The sequence below is a fragment of the Plutella xylostella genome, chromosome 11, assembly GCF_932276165.1.
Source record: "Plutella xylostella chromosome 11, ilPluXylo3.1, whole genome shotgun sequence".
Taxonomy (NCBI): domain Eukaryota; kingdom Metazoa; phylum Arthropoda; class Insecta; order Lepidoptera; family Plutellidae; genus Plutella; species Plutella xylostella.
The window spans coordinates 10,001-31,237 of NC_063991.1; positions in this window are offsets into that span (position 1 = coordinate 10,001).

The following is a 21,237-nucleotide window of genomic DNA, read 5'->3' on the forward strand; positions in this document are numbered from 1 at the left end:
AAGGATTACGAGGGAGTACTCCTGGCGTCAAAACACCACGAAATCGTGGTTTACGAGGACAGGGGCCAGAGCCTAAGTTACCTTTTGACCCAACACCACGGTCACGGTGCACCACGAGTCCCCACCGATCACTTGGACCATCCCGTTTCGAACCCGGAGATATCGGGGTCAGAACGTCTCCAGTTACGGGTAGAATCGGAGAAAGAAGCGGCTCGGAGTTCTAAGTCCGTCGACGCAAACGCCACCTCGTCGATGCTCGCGACACTGGGCAGGGCATTTCAGGCGATCCCGAATATAATATCAAAAAAGCTAACCAGGCTTGGAAGAACTAGGTCGGCGGAGAAGGCTGTGGAGGACTTCATGGAACCCACTCCGCGTCAAAGTTCGGAACCACGTAGTCCACCGCGCACTCGCGCAGACGAGGGACAAGTGGAACCCCCAAGGTTTATATCGGCCCACGGGCCACAAGATCACATGTATAACGCATTCATGGAATTTGTAGCAGTAACCAAGGCCACCCGCAAGGTTAATTCGGACACCTGTGAGAAAATCATCCAGGTATACCGACGGGACACAATTGGCCTGCTACAGGTTCTATTAAGCGAAGCCGAGGCTGCCATCTACGACAATAAGAACGCTATAGTCCTCGCGGGCAGCATGTCTGGGTCGTATATGGCAGCTTACAGCAGCGCATGTGGTTTTGTGGAAAGTGAAGAAGATAAAACCAAAATCAAAGGGGCTCATGTTTTCAAAACACCTCCAGAAGACCCAATAGTCGTAGTTGCCAAGTGCACCAGAGTGATGTTGGATGACAGGGTGCTTGAAATGGCAACCACCATAGCAGGCAGTCTGTCCGAAAGCAGTTACCCCAAGCACTGGACGAGGCCTACTTTCACATGGGTAAACGGAGTCCCAGGTTGCGGGAAATCCACCTGGATAGTCTCGAACTTTGACGTGGATGGAGACATAGTGGTCACAACCACCGCTCAAGCAGCAAAAGATCTGAGAGAGAAACTGGCAGCCAAATATGGACACAAAGTCAAGTCACGGGTACGCACTATGGCATCCCTACTAGTAAATGGTACTCAAGAGGGCGAATCGTGTAAACGCCTTATGGTGGACGAAGCCCTCATGAACCATTTTGGGTCCATAGTGTTGGCAATACAAGTAGCCCGCGCCAGTGAAACACTCCTCATAGGGGACATAAATCAACTGCCCTACATTGAGCGGAACAACCTATTTCCGCTGTTTTACCACAGACCAGGCCTAGTTTGCAACATAAACAAAGAACTCCTTTGTACGCACAGGAGCCCAATGGACGCAGCATACGCCCTCAACGAAATCTACAGCGGCATATACTCGTCCAGAACTCTCATCAAATCCCTAGCGATGAAAAGGTACACGGGTTCGGAAATTCCAAAGACAGCCGGCACCCTATATCTTGTTCACACCCAGGCTGAGAAGGCACTGCTAATCAGCCAGGGTTACGGAGAACAGCCGGAATCCCGAACTCTAACCATTCATGAAGCGCAGGGGTTAACTTATGAGACAGTGGTAATTGTGCGTGCAACATCCCACCCACACCAAGTCCTCCTTAGTGTTCCCCATGCCGTCGTCGCAATCTCCAGGCATACCAAGTGCTGCACGTATTATACGGACAGCACCGAAAACGATGCCACCGCACGTTTGATCCTACGTGCGGAGAGTGCGACGACGACAAAAATAATAGATTACAACCTAAAAATGGCCATAAGGCAAGGTGACCACCTTACTCGGGAGAAGATTCTCCAGGTCTTGCGGGATCCGGAGTCAGGCCCGACACGCCGGCTGAAATGGCCACGAAGAAAATAGAATAAAATATATATAAAAACCAAGTGTTAGTTGCCTAGAAGCGGGGGTGCTGGAGACCGACGATAGCGTATACACCAAATACAATACAACCATATAAATAACAACTGTATAACTGTATTTTAAAGCTACTAAAACTATATCATCAAGTTAAAGTTACTATAAGTTATATCATCAAGTTAAAGTTACTATACCATCAAGTTGTACCTAGTACAACAATAACTGTAAAATAAATTACTAACAATACTCAATAAGAAGATTGTGAAATGTAATAATATATAACCTACCGGATTTGACAACTTCATTATAAGTATATTATAAGTATAACAATGACAAGAAAATTATGTATAATATTTAAAAAAAAAAAGCATAAGAAAATATATATATAAACATTAAAAAAAAGAATATTTATAACAATGGAAAACAATATACCATTAAAAAAAAAAAAAACATACCGATATAAAAATATATATATTAAAAAAAAAAAAAAAAAAAAAAAAACGTCTTAATATACATAACGTACCTAATAATAACTAAATATAAAATAAGCATGTAAAACAACATACCTCATACAACAATAACTGTAATAATAATAATAATAATAAATAAATATAATATGAAAATATAATATTTGCATGTAAAACAATACAACATACTTTAATCTATGTATAACATCAAAGAAAGGGGCAGCTCACTGTAAGGCAACCCAACATCCGTAACAACGAAGAGAGCGAGCCACTGTCAGTAATCTACTAAGTTCTCCGAAGACGGCTGACATTGGCCCACCTCTTTCGCGTTTTATGCTGCCATTAGAATCAAGCCTGCTCCTATCACCAATGAGTCACAGAAAATGTTAAAATTGTTAAAATCTTTATTGAAAACAGTACTTAAGTCCTGATCTATATATATATATTATATATATATACGAGTATTATAATAGTTTGTAAGTTTTAAATTAAGGAACACTAGAACTGTGATGCTAAGACATCATGAAATAAATATCTGTACTTGCTATTTTTGTTACCATTTTAATGCGGAGCGCACCCATGTGGTGAATTTTAAAAACACTGTAGTTTTCAATATAATAATTTTAAGAAGTAAAGTAAAAAAAAAGGTGCGGACCACGTGTCTGCAGATGTAGAATCATTTAAAAAAAAAAAAAAAAAAAAAAAAAAAACCTAACCTAACCTAACCTAACCTAACCTAACCTAACCTAACCTAACCTAACCTAACCTAACCTAACCTAACCTAACCTAACCTAACCTAACCTAACCTAACCTAACCTAACCTAACCTAACCTAACCTAACCTAACCTAACCTAACCTAACCTAACCTAACCTAACCTAACCTAACCTAACCTAACCTAACCTAACCTAACCTAACCCAGTTGCATTCTTGCCGCCGTCCGGGACGCATCATTTTTGTAACGCTCCGCACCAAAAAAATCGCGAAAATAGGTAAAAATAGTGCGATTTTCATAAAAATAGTATCAAATTGTGCGGGCAAAAAAGAGCTACATTGCTGTGCAAAAATTTTTCGCCGAAAAGTGAAAGTGAAAGTGGGAAGTGACAAATAGTGAAAAATTTAACCTTTTCGGCTGCGAGGCGGCCGAAAACGATCGACGACCCCCATTTTTTCTGGTACGCCCTGGTCCGCATCGGTGACCTCTACAATCCTGCCAACTTCCAGATTTTTGGCGCCAACCGTCTAAGTACAAACGCCAAAAAAACAACTTCCACGTGGCCACGAGGTCATTGATCCCGACAAGTCCGGCCAAACCTGACACTCCAAAATCAAGCAGTAAAACCGGCAAGTTGCAACACTGTTTTTTATTTTCAAAAATTTTGACATTTGATAGAGCCACAGACATTTGAAAAAATTCAGTTTTTTCAAAAATTAATAACTCGCCGAAGTGATCTACGACATATACTTTTAAGATCTTTATTGAGTAGACCACAAATAACTTTATATTTAGGCAAAAAAAATATTAAAATCCGCTCTCTACTTTTTGAGATATTAAATTTTTAAAATTTTAGGTATTTACGTGGTCCCCCAATATTAAGTGTGGGAACTCAATTTATACTTGACAAAGTTTGTTGTAATTTACTTGTTGACGCTACAAATTTTCAAATTAAATTTTGTATATTTTCTGTGTATTTTTTGTATTTTTTGTATTTTATTGTTGTTTTTTGTATATAATTAAGTATTTTATACATTTTAAAATTATTTTGAAATTTGTACTGAACGGGGCTCATCAAGCCCGACAGATTGAGCCCAATCTCGGGTTGTTTCGGATCAGTGGATCCAAAGTTAGCTTATTGTCCGCCATCTTGGACGCCATCTTGGAAAACTTTAGACCTAAGTAACTTGTGACTGGATATTCCCTCTGACGTGCGGTTTTCTGGGTAATTGTTGTCTTCAGAAGCTCTACAAGATAAACTACTTGTTGACTCTACATAGAGTCCAAAGTTTTTTGTAGAGTTTCGATAGGATTCAGATTGACACAGCTGGCCTTTACTCTTTGGTCCAAACCGCAGCGCTCTGGGGCATCTGGATCAGAAGTTATCGCTTTTTTAAATTTTCGGCGGCCATTTTGTCGGCCATTTTGGATTTTCTAAAACATCTGTATCTCGGGAACCCGTCATCCAATCAGAACGCGGTTTTCAGTAGCATTAAAGGCTTGCTCAGGACTACCTTCCGAGATATAGAGACAGTCTCTACATAGAGCAAAATTTTATTTTTAAGAAATAGCAATTTGACGCCCTCTTTTTATGATATAGAGCTCTATTGAGCCTAATTTACTGCTATTCTTTGATTTAGAGATCATTTTATTTTCTCTACATTACTTTTTGTTGTCTTACTTTTAAATTATTTTATTTTAGTGACGTCTTTTGACACAGAGCTTTATTGAGCCCTGATATATTGACGTAGAGCCAGTATTTATTACTTAGTTCTACTCATATTTTATTTTTACTCTAGTTTTTATTAGTAGACTCAGAGTTTTATTGAACTCTGCCATAGTTTAGATTAAGTTATATACACTATTGTGTAGAGACAAGGTTCCCTATTGAATCTTCAATAATTCCATTTGAACGTATTATCTACTTTGACGCACCCGTACCCAAATAACTATGATGGGTATTAGGACTCCTCCCGCCAAAGGAAATGACAAACAGGATACCCAACGGTCTCCCGTAAAGAAGACGGAGAAGGCTGGTCCTTCAAAGCCTACTGCGACTACGTCCACCAACGTTAGGCGAAGCGTCGGTGAATGGGAGACTGGAAACTCGGATATTCCACGATCTAGCCCCCTTAAATACCAAGATAGGTTGTCTGAGGCAAGAGCTTGCGTTACTAAGGCTAAGCTAAATCTTAGCAACTCACGCAACCTCAAAACCGAAATAAAGGAGGGTGTAACGCAGGCAGTTGATAGGCTCTATCAATTGGTAAAGGAAGCTGGAGCCGCAAAGGGCCAGCCCCAAGCCAACCCACCACCGCCGGCGGTGCAAGCAGAAAAACCCGGCCCCCCTGACACCGACCTCTTTAAAAGGATAGATGCTCAATCCGCTCAAATAAGAGAAAACGCCAAGATGCTGGAGGACATCAAGAAAAGTCTTGACAAGCAAACAAGGATGCTTGAAACTCAAACAAATGAGACCCTCCCAGCGGTGTGCGTTAAGATGGAAAAGGCCCAAGATCTGATCATTGATGAGACCAAGAACCAACTGGCAGAGCTTAGAAAAATGGTAGAGAGCGACCAGTCACAAAGACTAAGCTACGCAGAAATGGCTAGTCGACCGAAACTTCCACAGCCAGAGCGAGTGCACTCCATCATAATCTCGTCCTCTGATGTGACAGAATCTAGCGGGCAGGTGCTAGAAAAAATAAGAACTGCAGTAGACGCGAAAACCTCAGGTCTCCAAATCGACAAGATAAGGAAAGCGAAGGACCAAAAAGTAATTATCAGCTGCACCACAAAAGACGAGTTACTGAGGGTCGCAAGCAGACTGAAAGAAGGTTCTAGCCTGCGCTGTGAGGAGGCAATCCACAAGGACCCATTAGTCGTACTCAAAGGAGTACTAAAGATCAACTCGGATGAGGACGTGGTCAAGGCCGTTACTATCCAAAACAAAAAGCTTTTGGATGGCCTGAGTTCCGATGAAATAAGAGTTCAGGTCAAGTATAGGAAACGTGCTAGAAACCCCCACGCTGACAACGTCATTATGCAGGTGTCCCCACAAGTCTGGCAACGTCTAACGAGAGCACAAATAATTCACGTCGATCTCCAGAGGATAACGTTAGCCGACCAGTCACCACTCGTGCAGTGCTCGCTCTGTCTAGGCTACGGCCACGGTAGGCGGTTCTGCAAGGATGAAGTGGCGAAATGCAGCCACTGTGGTGGGCCACACATGTGGGCTGACTGTCCTGATAGGGTACTCGGAGAGCAGCCACGGTGCTGCAATTGCACTAAAGCTAAACAAGCATCAAGCAACCACAACGCATTTAGCCAAGACTGCCCTATCCGAAAGAGGTGGGATGAGTTAGCGAGAGCCACGGTCGCTTATTGCTAAGGTGGTGACTGCAGAGAAATCCGCAAACAACGACAAAAAGGGGTACTTGGTGGTCCAAGCAAACTTGCAGAGGAAGAAACTTGCAACCCTCGAACTGATGAAAGCAGGGAACGAAAGATGCGCGGCTTTTGCTCTGGTCCAGGAGCCTTATGTAGGGGGGGAAAGGACAATGAGGAACTATGGGGGGGCGAGGATATTTCAGGCAGCTGACAAAGGGGAAGGCGTGGTAAAGGCGGCAATCGTCGTATTTGACCATGACCTTGATGTGTTACCGTACCCAAAACTGACTACTAACAACATCGTTGTAGTCAAGATCAAGACTAGCGCCTGGGAGATCGTTGTTGCCTCATTTTACTTCGAACCCGATCAACAAATTGAACCATACCTGGAGCAGATCAAAGTGATAGCAAGGGAGCTTGGACCAGCAAGACTCATATTCGGAGGGGACAGTAACGCAAAGAGCACCTGGTGGGGAAGCCACGTCGTTGACCTTCGAGGGGAAGAGGTTTCCGGAACCCTAGAAGAACTTGGTTTGCAGGTGTTGAACAACGGCGACACTCCGACCTTTAGCACTGTCAGAGGGAACAAAACATACAGGAGCCACGTAGACATAACTGTATGCACAGTAGATCTTTTGAATCTAGTGGAAGACTGGATTGTCGACGAGGATATCACCAGCTCGGACCACAACGGTATTACTTTCAAAATTAATCTTAAAAAATCAAAAGGAGAGAGTGTAAAAAGAACGACTAGAATATACAAAACCAAAGACGTTAATTGGGAACAATTTTACGAAAAACTGGAGAAATTAAAAACGGATAACCACATTAATTTAGAATCTTTAGCAAACATCAACACCGTATTAGATCTAGAACACCTTATTGAAAATTTTAATAGCTTAATAATAAAATGTTGCCAGGATGAACTACCGAAAATCAAACAGAACAATAAATTTAAAATGCCGTGGTGGTCCGAGCAACTTGATAAACTCAAAAAAGACACAGTTACTAAAAAACGGAGGATTAAGTGTGCAGCTCCAGTACGTAAAGCTAAAGTAGTGGAAGAATACCTGCAAGCCAAGGAAACATATGAAACCGAAGCGAAAAAGGCACAAATCGACAGTTGGAAAGACTTCTGCGGGAAACAGGACAAGGAAGGTCTCTGGGAGGGAATATACAGGGTTATAGGACGGACCACCAAAAGACACGAAGATGTTCCTCTTGTACAAAACGGGAAAGACATTGATCTGAAAGACTCTGCACAGGTTCTGGCTGAGACTTTTTACCCTGCTGATCTGGAAGCTACTGACAGCGTAGAGCACCAGCGGATAAGACTGTTAGCAAGCCAGGAGGAAGCAATCGAGGGACAAGTACTAGACCCACCCTTCACTATGGTTGAACTGATTGCTGCGGTAAAAAGCTTCAACCCAAAGAAAGCACCAGGAGAGGACGGCCTGACTGCTGACATATGCAGTGAAATCATCCTGAGGAACCCTAAATTTTTCCTATCACTGGCCAACAAGTGTCTCACCTTGGGATTATTCCCTAAGATCTGGAAAATCGCCACAGTAGTAGCCCTTCGCAAACCAGGGAAAGATGACTACCAGAATCCCAAGTCTTATAGGCCCATTGGATTGTTGCCAGTGATGGGAAAAATTTTAGAAAAAATCATCGTCGGTCGTTTAAAATGGCACCTTATCCCGAAAACGAGTCCAAGACAGTACGGTTTTATGCCCCAAAAAAGCACTGAGGACTCCCTCTATGACCTGGTGAACTATATACGCGGAAAGCTCAAGGAGAAAAAGCTAGTGGTGATGGTGTCGCTGGATATAGAGGGAGCCTTTGACAATGCCTGGTGGCCCGCAATCAGATTTCGGCTGTCTGAGGAGAAATGCCCGCCAAACATAAAAAGGATTATGTACAGTTACCTAAACGACAGGATGGTCAAAGTTAGGTATGGCGGTCAGGAATACTCCAAGAGCACAAATAAGGGATGTGTGCAAGGATCGATTGGTGGTCCGACCCTGTGGAACCTTCTTCTGGACCCACTGCTAAAAGGACTGGACCGTCGGGGCGACTACTGCCAGGCCTTCGCAGACGACGTCGTTTTGGTGTTTGACGCAGACAGAGCGTTAGATATACAGCGTCAAGCAAATGCTGCCCTCGCCCATGTGCAGAGATGGGGCCAGGATAATAAGCTGAACTTTGCAGCACAAAAGACTAAGGCAATGATCATCACAAATAAGCTTAAATACGACACCCCAGCACTGAGCATGGGGGGTGTGGATATAGAATTCTCCAAGGAGATCAAAATACTTGGGCTAACCATAGACGACAAACTGACGTTCAATAGTCATGTGGCAGAGGTCTGCAAAAAAGCCCTCAACATCTATAAACAGCTGTCTAGAGCAGCCAAAGTCAGCTGGGGCCTTCATCCGGAAGTCATACGACTAATTTACACGGCTACTGTAGAGCCGATTATTATGTATGCCGCAAGCGCTTGGGCACCGGCGACTAAGAAACTGGGAATACAGAAGCACCTGAATGCAGTACAAAGAGGGTTTGCACAAAAGCTGACAAAAGCATACCGGACCGTGTCCCTAAACTCCGCACTCCTACTGGCTGGCATACTGCCCCTAGATATTCGCATACAGGAAGCAGCAGCTCTTTACGAGGCTAGGAGAGGCACAGACCCAGAGCAGAGTCACGGTGAAGGGGACGTCGAACTAGTCACTGCGTATGCGGAGACTCCCCATCCAGCTGAACATATGGAACTGGAGTTCATTAACCTGGTGGACCAGCAACAGGTGGAGGCCCACAACTGCCAAGCAGTAAAAATTTATACGGACGGCAGCAAAATTGATGGCAAGGTTGGAGCAGCGTTATCCTTATGGAATAACGAAGCCCAATTCAAGGCCATCAAATTGAAACTGTCTCCCTACTGCACGGTCTACCAGGCCGAACTACTGGCCATATGCAAGGCTACGAGGGTGATTTTGGACCGTCAGGAGACGAGCTTCGGCATATTCAGTGACTCGAGGTCAGCTCTGGAGACTATTGTCAACCACAATACTCGTCACCCTCTAGCAACTGAAGCAAGAAGCAACCTGAGCCGTTGCAAATCTCAGAATAAGACTGTGAACTTATTCTGGATTAAAGCACATGCAGGGCTGGAGGGAAACGAAGCAGCTGACAAGTTAGCCAAAGAGGCTGCCAAAACCCTGAAACGCAAACCCCACTACGAACAGTGCCCGGTCTCATTCGTCAAGCGAAAAATCCGCATGGACTCGCTTGCCGAATGGAACCGGAGGTACAAGTCAGGTACAACTGCATCGATCACCAAGATATTCTTCCCAGACGCAATAGATGCATACAGGACAGTCCGTAAAATTGAAATTAACAATGTACTAACCCAGGTTATGACAGGACATGGTGGATTCTCTGAGTACTTGAATAGATTCAAGTGCAAGGAGAGCCCATCATGTACCTGTGACCCACAACAGGTAGAAAGCATACCGCATCTGCTATTTGACTGTCCCGTGTACGGGTTCTCGAGATACGAACTAGAGCAAAGGGCAGGTGTAACTCTGAGTGCAGAAAACGCCAAACATATAATAATGAACAAGGAAGTACGTCAGGCTTTCTTAGAATATTGTATAAATATAGCAAATAAAGTTATAGCTAGAAATAAGTAAGCTATTATGCAAATATATGCTGAGCCATATATTCTGCATAGATAGGATAAAATAACCATTAGTTTAAAAACTGTATAAGTAGTTGATAAGAAACCTAAACATAAATTAAGTACTATTAGAATTAGATAATAATATGAAATAATATTAAGTGTTGGCATAATATTAGAAATAAGATGTAAATAATAATTAATAGTATATAAGTTAAAGTAAGAAAGATAAAAAACAAAAGGCAAAAAAAAAAACAATAATAAAAAATAATGAAAACAGTAAAAGAAAAAAAAATATATATATATATTACTAAATAATATAAAAAGAAAAGCAAAAAGGTACTGAAAAATGTAGCTCGATTACCCGACGTAGTATTTAAGTAGAATTAAGATAAATTAAGACTATAGATGTACAAAGTCCCTGATTATGTCAGGGGTGACTGGAAAGGGAGGGGTTTTAGTCGGTGAGAGTCCGACACTACCTGACAGTACGGGCTGTCAGGTGCCCATTAGGATTTCCCCTCCCTACGGAAAAAAAAAAAAAAAAAAAAAAAAAACCTAACCTAACCTAACCTAACCTAACCTAACCTAACCTAACCTAACCTAACCTAACCTAACCTAACCTAACCTAACCTAACCTAACCTAACCTAACCTAACCTAACCTAACCTAACCTAACCTAACCTAACCTAACCTAACCTAACCTAACCTAACCTAACCTAACCTAACCTAACCTAACCTAACCCAGTTGCATTCTTGCCGCCGTCCGGTACGCATCATTTTTGTTACGCTCCGCACCAAAAAAAAATCGCGAAAAATAGTAAAAATAGCGCGATTTTTATAAAAATAGTGTCAAATTGTGCGGGCAAAAAAGAGCTACATTGCTGTGCAAAAATTTTTCGCCGGAAAGTGAAAGTGAAAGTGGGAAGTGACAATTTGTGAAAAATTTAACCTTTTCGGCTGCGTGGCGGCCGAAAACGATCGACGACCCCCACTTTTTCTGGTACGCCCTGGACCGCATTGGTGACCTCTACAATCCTGCCAAGTTCCAGATTTTTGGCGCCAAGCGTCTAAGTACAAACGCCAAAAAAACAACTACCACGTGGCCACGAGGTCATCGATGCTGACGAGTCCGGCCAAACCTGACACTCCAAAATCAAGCAGTAAAACCGGCAAGTTGCAACACTGTTTTTTATTTTCAAAAATTTTGACATTTGATAGAGCAACAGACATTTGAAAAAATTAAGTTTTTTCAAAAATTAATAACTCGCCGAAGTGATCTACGACATATACTTTTAAGACCTTTATTAAGTAGACCACAAATAACTTTATATTTAGGCAAAAAAAATTTTTAAATCCGCTCTCTACTTTTTGAGATATTAATTTTTAAAAATTTTAGGTATTTACGTGGTCCCCCCAATATTAAGTGTGGGAACTCAATTTGTACATGACAAAGCTTGTAGTAGCTTACTTATTGACGCTACAAATTTTCAAATTAAAATTTTGTATTTTTTTGTGTATTTTTTATATTTTTTGTATTTAATTGTTGTTTTTTGTATGTAATTAATTATTTATACATTTTAAAAATATTTTGAAATTTGTACTGTACGGGGCTCATCAAGCCCGACAGATTGAGCCCAATCTCGGGTTGTTTTGGATCAGTGGATCCAAAGTTAGCTTATTGTCCGCCATCTTGGACGCCATCTTGGAAAACTTTAGACCCAAGTAACTTGTGACTGGATATTCCCTCTGACGTGCGGTTTTCTTGGTTATTATTGTCTTCAGAAGCTCTACAAGATAAACTACTTGTTGACTCTACATAGAGTCCAAAGTTTTTGTAGAGTTTCGACAGGATTCAGATCGACACAGCTGGCCTTTACTCTGTGGTCCAAACCGCAGCGCTCTGGGGCATCTGGATCAGAAGTTATCGCTTTTTTAAATTTTCGGCGGCCATTTTGTCGGCCATTTTGGATTTCTTAAAACATCTGTATCTCGGGAACCCGTCATCCGATCAGAACGCGGTTTTCAGTAGCACTAAAGGCTTGCTCAGGACTACCCTTCGAGATATAGAGACTGTCTCTACATAGAGCAAACATTTTATTTTTAAGAAATAGCAATTTGACGCCCTCTTTTTATGATATAGATTTCTATTGAGCCTAATTTACTGCTATTCTTTGATTTAGAGATCATTTTATTTTCTCTACATTACTTTTTGTTGTTTTTACTTTTAAATTATGTTATTTTAGTGACGTCTTTTTGACACAGAGCTTTATTGAGCCCTGATATATTGACGTAGAGCCAGTATTTATTACTTAGTTCTACTCATATTTTATTTTTACTCTAGTTTTTATTAGTAGACTCAGAGTTTTATTGAACTCTGCCATAGTTTAGATTAAGTTATATATACACTATTGTGTAGAGACAAGGTTCCCTATTGAATCTTCAATAATTCCATTTGAACGTATTATCTACTTTGACGCACCCGTACCCAAATAACTATGATGGGTATTAGGACTCCTCCCGCCAAAGGAAATGACAAACAGGATACCCAACGGTCTCCCGTAAAGAAACCGGAGAAGGCTGGTCCTTCAAAGCCTACTGCGACTACGTCCACCAACGTTAGGCGAAGCGTCGGTGAATGGGAGACTGGAAACTCGGATATTCCACGATCTAGCCCCCTTAAATACCAAGATAGGTTGTCTGAGGCAAGAGCTTGCGTTACGAAGGCTAAGCTAAATCTTAGCAACTCACGCAACCTCAAAACCGAAATAAAGGAGGGTGTAACGCAGGCAGTTGATAGGCTCTATCAATTGGTAAAGGAAGCTGGAGCCGCAAAGGGCCAGCCCCAAGCCAACCCACCACCGCCGGCGGTGCAAGCAGAAAAACCCGGCCCCCCTGACACCGACCTCTTTAAAAGGATAGATGCTCAATCCGCTCAAATAAGAGAAAACGCCAAGATGCTGGAGGACATCAAGTATAGTCTTGACAAGCAAACAAGGATGCTTGAAACTCAAACAAATGAGACCCTCCCAGCGATGTGCGCTAAGATGGATAAGGCCCAAGATAACATCATTGATGAGACCAAGAACCAACTGGCAGAGTTTAGAAAAATGGTAGAGAGCGACCATTCACAAAGACTGAGCTACGCAGAAATGGCTAGCCGACCGAAACTTTCGCAGCCAGAGCGAGTGCATTCCATCATAATCTCGTCCTCTGATGCGACAGAATCTAGCGGGCAGGTGCTAGAGAAAATAAGAACTGCAGTAGACGCGAAAACCTCAGGTCTCCAAATCGACAAGGTAAGGAAGGCTAAGGACCAAAAAGTAATAATCAGCTGCACCACAAAAGACGAGTTACTGAGGGTCGCAAGCAGATTGAAAGAAGGTTCTAGCCTGCGCTGTGAGGAGGCAATCCACAAGGACCCATTAGTCGTACTCAAAGGAGTACTAAAGATCAACTCGGATGAGGACGTGGTCAAGGCCGTTACCATCCAAAACAAAAAGCTTTTGGATGGCCTGAGTTCCGATGAAATAAGAGTTCAGGTCAAGTATAGGAAACGTGCTAGAAACCCCCACGCTGACAACGTCATTATGCAGGTGTCCCCACAAGTCTGGCAACGTCTAACGAGAGCACAAATAGTTCACGTTGATCTCCAGAGGATAACGTTAGCCGACCAGTCACCACTCGTGCAGTGCTCGCTCTGCCTAGGCTACGGCCACGGTAGGCGGTTCTGCAAGGATGAAGTGGCGAAATGCAGCCACTGTGGTGGGCCACACATGTGGGCTGACTGTCCTGATAGGGTTCTCGGAGAGCAGCCACGGTGCTGCAATTGCACTAAAGCTAAACAAGCATCAAGCAACCACAACGCATTTAGCCAAGACTGCCCTATCCGAAAGAGGTGGGATGAGTTAGCGAGAGCCACGGTAGCTTATTGCTAAGGTGGTGACAACAGAGAAAACCGCAAACAACGACAAAAAGGGGTACTTGGTGGTCCAGGCAAACTTGCAGAGGAAGAAACTTGCGACCCTCGAACTAATGAAAGCAGGGAACGAAAGATGCGCGGCCTTTGCTCTGGTCCAGGAGCCTTATGTAGGGGGGGAAAGGACAATGAGGAACTATGGGGCGGCGAGGATATTTCAGGCAGCTGACAAAGGGGAAGGCGTAGTAAAGGCGGCAATCGTCGTATTTGACCATGACCTTGATGTGTTACCGTACCCAAAACTGACTACTAACAACATCGTTGTAGTCAAGATCAAGACTAGCGCCTGGGAGATCGTTGTTGCCTCTTTTTACTTCGAACCCGACCAACAAATTGAACCATACCTGGAGCAGATCAAAGTGATAGCAAGGGAGCTTGGACCAGCGAGACTCATATTCGGAGGGGACAGTAATGCAAAGAGCACCTGGTGGGGAAGCCACGTCGTTGACCTTCGAGGGGAAGAGGTTTCCGGAACCCTAGAAGAACTTGGTTTGCAGGTGTTGAACAACGGTGACACTCCGACCTTTAGCACTGTCAGGGGGAACAAAACATACAGGAGCCACGTAGATATAACAGTATGCACAGAAGATCTCTTGAATCTAGTGGAAGACTGGTTTGTCGACGAGGATATCACCAGCTCGGACCACAACGGTATTACTTTCAAAATTAATCTAAAAAAATCAAAAGGAGAGAGTGTAAAAAGAACTACTAGAATATACAAAACCAAAGACGTTAATTGGGAACAATTTCACGAAAAACTGGAGGAATTAAAGACAGAAAACCACATTAACTTAGAAACTTTAGCAAATATCAACACCGTATTAGATTTAGAACACCTTATCGAAAATTTTAATAGCTTAATAATAAAATGTTGCCAAGATGAACTACCGAAAATCAAGCAGAACAATAAATTTATAATGCCGTGGTGGTCCGAGCAACTTGATAAACTCAAAAAAGACACAGTCACTAAAAAACGAAGGATTAAGTGTGCAGCTCCAGTACGGAAAACTAAAGTAGTGGAAGAATACCTGCAAGCCAAGGAAATATATGAAACTGAAGCGAAAAAGGCACAAATCGATAGCTGGAAGGACTTCTGCGGGAAACAGGACAAGGAAGGTCTTTGGGAGGGAATATATAGGGTTATAGGACGGACCACCAAAAGACACGAAGATGTTCCACTTGTACAAAACGGGAAAGACATTGACCTGAAAGACTCTGCACAGGTTCTAGCTGAGACTTTTTACCCTGCTGATCTGGAAGCTACTGACAGCGCAGAGCACCAGCGGATAAGACTGTTAGCATGCCAGGAGGAAGCAATCGAGGAACAAGTACTAGACCCACCTTTCACTATGGTTGAACTGATTGCTGCGGTAAAAAGCTTCAACCCCAAGAAAGCACCAGGAGAGGACGGCCTGACGGCCGATATATGCAGTGAAATCATCCTGAGGAACCCCAAATTCTTCCTATCACTGGCCAACAAGTGTCTAACCTTGGGATTATTTCCTAAGATCTGGAAAATCGCCACAGTAGTAGCCCTTCGTAAACCAGGAAAAGATGACTACCAGAATCCCAAGTCTTATAGGCCCATTGGATTGTTGCCAGTGATGGGAAAAATTTTGGAAAAAATCATCGTTGGACGTTTAAAATGGCACCTTATCCCGAAAACGAGCCCAAGACAGTACGGTTTCATGCCCCAAAAAAGCACTGAGGACTCCCTCTATGATCTGGTGAACTATATACGCGGAAAGCTCAAGGAGAAAAAGCTAGTGGTGATGGTGTCGCTGGATATAGAGGGAGCCTTTGACAATGCTTGGTGGCCCGCAATCAGAATTCGGCTGTCAGAGGAGAAATGCCCGACAAACATAAAAAGGATTATATACAGTTACCTAAACGACAGGATGGTCAAAGTTAGGTATGGTGGTCAGGAATACTCCAAGAGCACAAATAAGGGATGTGTGCAAGGATCGATTGGTGGTCCGACCCTGTGGAACCTTCTTCTGGACCCACTGTTAAAAGGACTGGACCGTCGGGGCGACTACTGCCAGGCTTTTGCAGACGACGTCGTTTTAGTGTTTGACGCAGACAGAGCGGTAGACATACAGCGTCAAGCAAATGCTGCCCTCGCCCATGTACAGAGATGGGGCCAGGATAACAAGCTGAACTTTGCAGCACACAAGACTAAGGCAATGATCATCACTAACAAGCTCAAATACGACACCCCAGCACTGAGCATGGGGGGTGTGGATATAGGCTTCTCCAAGGAGATCAAAATACTTGGGCTAACCATAGACGACAAACTGACGTTCAATAGTCATGTGGCAGAGGTTTGCAAAAAAGCCCTCAACATCTACAAACAGCTGTCTAGGGCAGCCAAAGTCAGCTGGGGCCTTCATCCGGAAGTCATACGACTAATTTACACGGCTACTGTAGAGCCGATTATCATGTATGCCGCAAGCGCTTGGGCACCGGCGACTAAGAAACTGGGGATACAGAAGCACCTGAATGCAGTACAAAGAGGGTTTGCTCAAAAGCTGACAAAAGCATACCGGACCGTGTCCCTAAACTCCGCACTCCTACTGGCTGGCATACTGCCCCTAGATCTTCGCATACAGGAAGCAGCAGCTCTTTACGAGGCTAGGAGAGGCAAAGACCCAGAGCAGAGGCAAGGTGAAGGGGAGGTCGAACTAGTCACTGCCTATGCGGAGACTCCCCATCCAGCTGAACATATGGAACTGGAGTTCATTAATCTGGTGGACCAGCAACAGGTGGAGGCCCACAACTGCCAAGCAGTAAAAATTTATACGGACGGCAGCAAAATTGATGGCAAGGTTGGAGCAGCGTTATCCTTATGGAATAACGAAGCCCAATTCAAGGCCATCAAGTTGAAACTGTCTCCCTACTGCACGGTCTACCAGGCCGAACTTCTGGCCATATGCAAGGCTACGAGGGTGATATTGGACCGTCAGGAGACGAGTTTCGGCATATTCAGTGACTCGAGGTCAGCTCTGGAGACTATTGTCAACCACAATACTCGTCACCCTCTAGCAACTGAAGCAAGAAGCAACCTGAGCCGTTGCAAATCTCAGAATAAGACAGTTGACTTATTCTGGATTAAAGCACATGCAGGGCTGGAGGGAAACGAAGCAGCTGACAAGTTAGCCAAAGAGGCTGCCAAAACCCTGAAATGCAAACCCCACTACGAACAGTGCCCGGTATCATTCATCAAGCGAAAAATCCGCCTGGACTCGCTTGCCGAATGGAACCGGAGGTACAAGTCAGGTACAACTGCATCGGTCACTAAGATATTCTTCCCAGACGCAATAGATGCATACAGGACAGTCCGCAAAATTGAAATTAGCAATGTACTAACCCAGGTTATGACAGGACATGGTGGATTCTCTGAGTACTTGAATAGATTCAAGTGCAAGGAGAGCCCATCATGCACCTGTGACCCACAACAGGTAGAAAGCATACCGCATCTGCTATTTGACTGTCCCGTGTACGGGTTCTCGAGATACGAACTAGAGCAAAAGGCAGATGTGACTCTGAATGTAGAAAACGCCAAAAATATAATAATGGATAAGGAAGTACGTCAGGCTTTCTTAGAATACTGTATAAATTTAGCAAAAAAAGTTATAGCTAGAAATAAGTAAGCTATTATGCAAATATATGCTGAGCCATATATTCTGCATAGATAGGATATTATAATCATAAGTCTAAAAACTGTAGAAGTAGTTGATAAGAAACCTAAAAATAATTTAAGTACTATTGAAATTAGATAATAAAATGAAATAATATTAAGTGTTGGCATAATATTAGAAATAAGATGTAAATAATAATTAATAGTATATAAGTTAAAGTAAGAAAGATAAAAAACAAAAGGCAGAAAAAAATATAAAAAAAATAATGAAAACAGTAAAAGAAAAAAAAATATATATATATATTACTAAATAATATAAAAAGAAAAGCAAAAAGGTACTAAAAAATGTAGCTCGATTACCCGACATAGTATTTAAGTAGAATTAAGATAAATTAAGACTATAGCTGTACAAAGTCCCTGATTATGTCAGGGGTGACTGGAAAGGGAGGGGTTTTAGTCGGTGAGAGTCCGACACTACCTGACAGTACGGGCTGTCAGGTGTCCATTAGGATTTCCCCTCCCTACGAAAAAAAAAAAAAAAAAAAAAAAAAAAAAAAAAACCTAACCTAACCTAACCTAACCTAACCTAACCTAACCTAACCTAACCTAACCTAACCTAACCTAACCTAACCTAACCTAACCTAACCTAACCTAACCTAACCTAACCTAACCTAACCTAACCTAACCTAACCTAACCTAACCTAACCTAACCTAACCTAACCTAACCTAACCTAACCAGTTGCATTCTTGCCGCCGTCCGGGACGCATCGTTTTTGCAACGCTCCGCACCTAAAAAATCGCGAAATATAGTAAAAATAGTGCGATTTTCATAAAAATAGTGTCAAATTGTGCGGGCAAGCGAGTGCTACATTGCTATGCAAAAATTTTTGTCCCAAAAGTGAAAGTGAAAGTAGGAAGTGAGAAAAAGTGATAAATTTAACCTTTTCGGCTGCGTGCTGGCCGAAAACGATCGACGACCCCTACTTTTTCTGGTACGCCCTGGACCGCATCGGTGACCTCTACAATCCTGCCAAGTTCCAGATTTTTGGCGCCAAGCGTCTAAGTACAAACGCCAAAAAAACAACTTCCACGTGGCCACGAGGTCATTGATCCCGACAAGTCCGGCCAAACCTGACACTCCAAAATCAACGAACAAGACCGGCAAGTTGCAAAACAGTTTTTTATTTTCAAAAATTTTGACTTTTGGTAGAGCCACAGACATTTTAAGAAATTAAGTTTTTTCAAAAATCAATAACTTGCCCAAGTGATCTATGACATATACTTCTGAGAACATTATTAAGTAGACCATAATTAACTGTATATTTGACCAAAAATTTTTTTAAATCTGTTCTCTACTTTTTGAAATATTAATTTATTAAAATTGTAGGTATTACGTGGTACCCCCAATATTAAGTGTGGGAACTCAATTTTGACCTGACAAAACTTGTTGTATTTCACTTAGGGATACTACAATTTTTCAAATATATTTTTTTATTTTTTCTGTGTTATTTATATTTTTTTTCGATTTTATTGTTGTTTTTTGTATTTAATTAAGTATTTAATCATATTAAAATTATTTTGACAATTGTACTGAACGGGGCTCATCAAGCCCGACAGATTGAGCCCAATCTCGGGTGATTTTGGACCATAGAATCCAAAGTTAACAAAACGGCGGCCATTTTGGACGCCATTTTGAATTTCTTTGGATTCAAGTAACTCCTGACAGAATACTCGTATTGAGCTGCGGTTTTCTTTGTTATAGCTGATCCCTCATACTCTACAATATTTTATACTTTTTGACTCTACATAGAGCAACTTTTTTTTATTTAGAGATTGCACAAGATTCGGATTGGTACCACTGACCCATACTTTCTGGCCAAAACCGCGTTGCTCTGGGACATCTGGATCCGGAGTTATAGGTATTTGAATTTTCTGGCGGCCATTTTGTCCGCCATATTGGAAATCTTAAAATCGCTTTATCTCCGGAACCCGTCATCCAATCTCGGCGCGGTTTTTGGGCCTACACTCGGGTGGGCCAGGGCTGCTTTCCAGAATATAGACCCTGACTCTACATAGAGTTTTTGATTTTTATTTTGAAATATATTTTTAAATTAAAAGTGTTAATTAAGTTTTCGGTTTTTATATGGATACAGAGCTTTATTGAGCCCTGATTAATTGACCTAGAGTCAGTATTACTCACTCTACAAGAGTTTTATTTAGATTTAATTTAATTCTTTTGTTCTTCTCTGATTTGTCAACTATTATAAGTTAGCAAACGACCCGCTCTGGTAAAGAGAGTAAAGACTCTACATTATAATTTTATTGTTTGTCCATATTTTGATTGACGTGTTAAATACTGTTTATTATTATTCACTGTAATAAACTTTACTCTACATTTTATTGTTATTCATAAATTTTACAACTTATACAAACTTAATTGTACAAATTGACACGTTCCTAAAGAACGAATAATGTTCGGACACCGCACGCCTGTACGTAAATCGAACAGCGCAGAGAAAAAAGAAACAAATTCTCAGTCCCAAGAGGCCGGACAGATGCGGGCTTCACACGTGCGACGTAGCATTGGTGAGTGGGAGGCTGTAAACCCGAGCCAAAGCTCCTCAAACCCTTCCCCCCGAGCGGCGCTGGTTGCCGCGGCAGCTCCCTGCAAAGTTATGTCACCACTGACACAGGGGTTAACCGGTGAAGGAGCCGAAAAACTCTCGGCTGAAACAGCAATCTCGCCCAAGCCCAAGTACAAGAATAGGACCTCAGAGGCCCGGGCATGCCTCACAAGTGCTAAATTGCAGCTGGGAAAGGCGCGAAATCTCAGGACCGATATAAAAAATGAAGTAACACAGACGATAGAGCGCCTATACCAGCTCGTAAAAGACTCGGAAATAGACAAAGGAAGAGGAAAGGAGAGCGAAGCGATGAAGGAAAAAGATAGAGAGCCAATAGACAAAGAGGTGGAAAGCAAACCAACCCCTCCGATAAATGACCTAAGCGGAGAAATTATCAGGGCTTTAGAAACTCACACCGAAAAGCTAAGGTTGGCAAGCGAGAAAATTGACGAACTGAAAATCCAACTCGATGCAAGCGTCAAGCTCTCGTATGCAGAGGTATTGGGAGCCAGTTCGCCCAGAACCGCACCACTGGAGTCTAAGACTACTCACTTTAACTCCAATAACGGACCTAGTCACTCTATCATCATTTCGTCTGATGAGGGTAACGATACGAGTGACCAAATCCTCACTAAAATAAGGGAGGCCATCCAACCAAGGAAAAATGGCTTCCAAATTCAAAAAGTGAGAAAGGCTAAAAACCAAAAAGTCGTTCTTAGCTGTCAGTCGAAGGAAGAAGCCCAGAAGGTCACAGAAAAAATTAAGACATCTGGCAAAGCATTACAAGTGGAGACAGCAGTAAACAAAAACCCGTTGGTAATCATTAAGAATGTTCTGAGCTACAACACTGACGACGACATCATTAACTCCCTCAAGTCTCAAAACAAACAAGTCA